Source organism: Magnolia sinica, chromosome 10 (genome assembly GCF_029962835.1).
Source record: "Magnolia sinica isolate HGM2019 chromosome 10, MsV1, whole genome shotgun sequence".
In the NCBI taxonomy this organism is placed as follows: domain Eukaryota; kingdom Viridiplantae; phylum Streptophyta; class Magnoliopsida; order Magnoliales; family Magnoliaceae; genus Magnolia; species Magnolia sinica.
The window spans coordinates 40,870,620-40,876,120 of NC_080582.1; the positions used below are offsets into that span (position 1 = coordinate 40,870,620).

At 41.6% G+C, this 5,501-nt stretch overlaps 1 non-coding gene across 1 annotated transcript; it reads right to left on the reverse strand.

The window, feature by feature from the left end:
• Positions 1-213: 213 nt before the first annotated feature.
• Positions 214-320, reverse strand: LOC131217898 (small nucleolar RNA R71). Its single transcript, XR_009157484.1, has one exon. It is a non-coding gene; the product is annotated as a small nucleolar RNA R71 (small nucleolar RNA).
• Between the last annotated feature and the right edge of the window lie 5,181 nt (positions 321-5,501).

Consider the following 5,501-nt stretch of genomic DNA (forward strand, 5'->3'; position numbering starts at 1 on the left):
CGTACTTACATTTACAAGAATTTGACGAAGTGATAGCCACTTTATACTTTCCTAACATGTCTGAGGACACGGTCAGGCTGAAACTCTTTCCTTTCTCTTTGAAAGAGAAAGCTAAGACGTGGTTGCACTCACTATGACCACGATCTATTGGCAGATGGAATGACATGATGAAGGAGTTCATAAAAAAAATTCTTTCCATACCATAAGATGAACACCATCAGGAAGTCGATCATGAACTTCGCTCAAAAGGAAGATGAAACGTTCTTCCAATGTTGGGAACAGTTCAAGGATCTCGTCAGTTCATGCCCACAACATGGTTTTGAAAAGCGGTGCATAACAATTTTCTTTCATGATGCACTAACATCTTCCATGCGCTAATTCGTCGAGACGATGTGCAATGGGGAGTTTATGAACAAAAATGTCAATGAGGTGTGGGATTACTTTGACAAACTCGCTGAAACCGCACAATCATTAGACATCTCCCCAAAATCAAGCACCACCTCTAGGCCCACTCAATCAAAGGAGAGGGGCAAAATATACCTTCTGAAAGAGGATGATGATATCAATGCTAAAGTGGCTAATCTCATAAGGAAATTTGAGGCCATGGAACTAAAGAAGGATAAGGCTAAGGAAACTATTTGCGGTATTTGTGTTTGCAACGTTCACACAACTAAAATTGTCCAACAATATCTTCTTTTCAAGAGGTACCGAATGAGCAATCTAATGCCATGAATAGTTACCAAAGACCTTTCAATGGACCCACCTCTAATACCTAGTTAGAGAAATCATCCAAACTTTAGTTGGAGGAATGGATAAATGGCTACTCTTCAAGGATTCCTTAATCAAATTCCAAATCAAGGGAAACCTCAAGAGGAACCAGTTCAAAATTTCACACAAACCCAGGAGCTTACTCAAGCAATATGAGAACTTACAAAATTTATGTAAAAGATGGATTACGTGTTACGGTTATAGAGAGGGGGATGCTTCCTACTCAATCTCTTCCCAATCTTAAACCACAATACGAAATAAGTGATCTAAGCTCTTCAAATCAAATTGAGCAAGCTAAGTCTATCACCACTCTTAGGAGTGGGAAGACCATTGACAAAACTATTCCAGTTAAGGCTGAAAAGCCTAAGGACCTAGAAGAGGACAACGATGATAGACCTAGCACTACTCCATAAGAATTAGAACCGAAACTTCAAGGCAAGACGATTGCCTCATTTTCCCAACGGTTAATCGCACAAAAACCTCTCTCTAACTCTCAGGACATTCTAGAGGTGCTTAAGCAAGTGAAGGTCAATATTCCTCTACTAGATGCGATAAAACAAATTCCTTCATATGCTAAATTTTTGAAAGACCTATGCATGACTAAGAGGCAGCAAAGTATCAAAAAGAAAATTTTTCTGATAGAAAAAAGTGAGTGCCATCCTCGAGAAAGATGTGCCACAAAAATATAAAGACCCCGGTAACCCAACCATCCCTCGTCTAATTGGGAACTACCGAATTGAGCACACACTTCTTGACTTAGGAGTGAGCGTAAATCTGATTCCTTACTTGGTCTACGAACAACTAGGTTTGGGTGAATTGAAATCCACCCGAACCATATTACAACTTGTTGATCACTTAGTCAGTGTACCAAGAGGGATAATTGAGGATGTATTGGTCTAGGTTAACAAATTCTACTATCCGGTAGATTTTATCATCTTGGATACTCAACCCATCGTGGACATGAGCACTCAAATTCCTATCATTCTTGGTCGCCCATTCCTTGCCACATCAAATGCTATCATTAATTGTAGGAATGGAGTAATGAGTTTGTCTTTTGAAAATATGACATTGGATTTGAATATCTTTTTTGATACGGGCAAACAGTTAGAGGATGATGACGATTTCCATGACATTAACATGATTGGCTCTTTCGTGGAAGATAGAACAATTTTAACCTTATCCTCTGACCCTTTAGAGACATGCCTGGCCAACTCCCATGATTTTGATGATGATATGCTTAGGGAGATGGGTAACATGCTTGATACTATGCCGGTACTTGAAATTAAACGGTGGAGGACATAATTTGAAGAATTTCCCTAAACCGATGGGTGCCTCTACCGTCTAACCTCAAGGCACCGAAGCTTGACTTAAAACCTTTGCCCTCTGATTTGAAATATGCCTATTTAGGTCAGGATGAGACATACCCTATGGTGATTTCTTCCCATCTTGAGCAAGAATAAGAGAGTATGCTCATCTTTACTCTCATTGAGCACAAAGGAGTCCTTGGATGGTTGATTGCGGACCTCAAGGGAATTAACCCTTTGATTTGTACTCACCGCATTCATCTTGAGGATAATGTGAAGACCTCACGACAACCACAACGTAAACTAAATTCAAACACGAAGGAAGTGGTTAAGGCCGAGGTTCTGAAGCTATTGGATGTATGTATCATATACCCAATATCTGATAGCCAATGGGTGAGTCCAACTCAGGTGGTTCTCAAGAAGTCTGGAATCACCATTGTAGCCAATACCAATAATGAACTTGTGCTAACTAGAGTCACTACTGGTTGGAGAATGTGCATTGACTACAAGAAGTTAAATATCGTCACAAGGAAGGACTACTTTCCTTTACCCTTTATCAATCAAAATTTGGAAAGGTAAGCTAGTCACTCTTACTATTACTTCCTCGACGGTTATTCGGGCTACAATCAGATCGAGATAGCCCTTGAAGATCAGGAAAAGACCACATTTACATGTCCTTATGGAACCTTTGCTTACCGAAGGATGCCTTTCGGGCTATTTAATGCCCCCACCACTTCCAGTGATGCATGTTGAGTATTTGGTGGGGCAATATTTGGAGGTCTTCATGGATGACTTCTCGGTCTTTGGTCCTTGCTTCAGCGAATGTTTGAAAATTTTAAAAAATGTGCTGAAGCGATGTGAGGAAAAGAAATTGGTCCTGAATTGGGAGAAGTGTCATTTCATAGTTCGTTAGGGAATTGTCCTTGAACACATCATCTCGTCCAAGGGAATTGAAGTAGATAAGGCTAAAATTGATCTTATCTTTAACCTACATCCACCCAAGAACATACGAGACGTGAGATCCTTCCTAAGACATGCCGGGTTTTACAGAAGATTCATAAAGGACTTTAATCACCTCTCTCGTCCTTTATGCAATCTACTTCAAAAAGATGCACCAAACGAGTGGACTGAGGAATGTCAGGAAGCTTTTACTAAGCTAAAGGGCATGTTAACCAGTGCACCCATCATGCAGCCACCCGACTGGATAAACCTTTTGAACTTATGTGCAATGCATCTGACTATGCTCTGGTAGCGGTTGTAGGCCAGAGAAAAGAAAAGAAGCCCTATGTTATTAATTACGCAAGTAGAACTCTAAATCCTGCCAAAGTGAACTACTCTATTATGGAAAAGGAACTCTTAGCCGTAGTGTTCGCTTTGGACAAATTTAGGTCTTACTTGATCAGATCCAAGATCATCATTTACACGGATCATGGAAGCTCAAGTATCTTCTTTCTAAGAATGATACTAAGCCCCGCCTGATTAGATGGATCCTCCTCCAATAAGAATTTGATTTAGAAATAAAAGATAAAAATGGAGTAGAGAACATAGTGGCTGACCATCTTTCCCACCTCGATCTCTCTGATTCCCTTGAGACAACACATATAAATGACATGTTCCCTGACGAATAATTGTTCAAAGTCTCCTATTCACCTTGGTTTGCTGATATTGCTAATTATCTTGCCACAGGTTTCACGCCGACACATTGGACTGCACAAGATAAGAAAAAAATCTTCGCTGAGGTTTGTAAATTCTTTTGGGATGATCCATATTTGTTTAAATATTGCCCAGACCAAATCTTTAGGAGATGTGTACCAGATAATGAACACCAAAGTTTCATCTCCTTCTGTCACTCTCAGGCCTGTGGTGGTCACTTTTCTGCTAAAAAGACCATAACCAAGATTCTACAGTATGGCTTTTACTGGCCCACTATGTGTCATGCCCCAAACTCGGGGACCGGACTCATAAAATTCGTGATCACCGAATCTGGGGCTGACAACCTCCGTAGTACCCCATTCTCAGCTCCTAGCACCCATATACTAGGATCCAATCTTGGGATCCTACAAGGAGAATTTTTTACATAAATTTGTTTCATAAGAAGCATAACCATAAGCATAACGCACAACAACAACAAGAAGAAACATCACCACATATCCATTATAATACAATGCATAAAAGGGAAATACAATGTTGATATCAAAGGCTCCAGAAACTCAGCAGCACACTCCTGACTCAGTGCTACTGCGGTGTCCTAGCGTCACCTATACGCAACGATCATGTATAAGCTTATAGAAAGCTTAAAGGGTGGTGCAAGTGTGTGCGCAAGGTAAGTGTCAAGTATGCAATATCTAAGTAGTGCAGAAACATGCTGGTAAGTCCATGAATGCTATTAGCCGTACCAAGGTTGTGCGATGCAAGGCCTACATGTCCAATGTCATATGCGAGATGCAATTCAAGCATACTAATCATCATCTAAATCTACATAACAATACAGCTCATCTCTGGAAGTTCACCGGGGTCTAGTACACTCTACACCAGATCGCTGCCCTAACTGGACAAGTAACCATGCAAGTGGAAGAGACCTCACTACCCACCTGACTAGTAGTCTGCTAATATCTACCCGGAACATCGATAGCAGACCCATTTGTGACTGGTCAAACTCAGCCTGGCTTTACCCCTACCCTCGAGTGAAAAGGCCGCACCCCCTTTCAACCGACCACGACATAGTGAGAGATGCGGCCTAATGGTATTCGACACTAGTGCGCTCATACATCCACATAGTCTCGACGTTGGAGCATCCTCTTGGTACTATAAGGGTATAGGGACTTTCACCCAGGGACATCCATAGTGCCCCAATCCTAGCAACAAGTTTTTTCGGTATTCAATCCTACTATCTACGCTATGCCTGCGGAGGCCACAACCCTAATGTCACTAAGGCATACAGTGATCATATCACACAATGCAAGATGCATAAGTCATACTATCCAGTCATGCATCAATCCTGTGCATACTGTATGCTCATGTGGGGCAACACCGTCTCTCAGGGAGTCCCAAAAGCAATCAGCCCAATGGCACTTATGATCAATCACTCTCCATAACAAGCATGCAAATGATGCGTGTGGGCATGTATCGTGATGTTATGCTAAGCATGATCTCGGTGTGTCCTATTAGACTAGGCACACCTGCATGATTGTCGGATATAAAATCGCCCCAACCCATGATGGGGGTCCACAGAAAGATAGCGGATCTCATCTAGAACATCAAGATAAATTCTAAATTATAGATATACCAGATTTGATATCACATATTCATCTATCTACAGCAAGGGGTGAATCACACAATAAGTGGGCTTCCTCTCCCACCCTATCATATAGCCGGCTGGGCTTCCAATGGGGCCCAACAAGCAGAAGGTGGGCTAGCATCAGTGAGGGC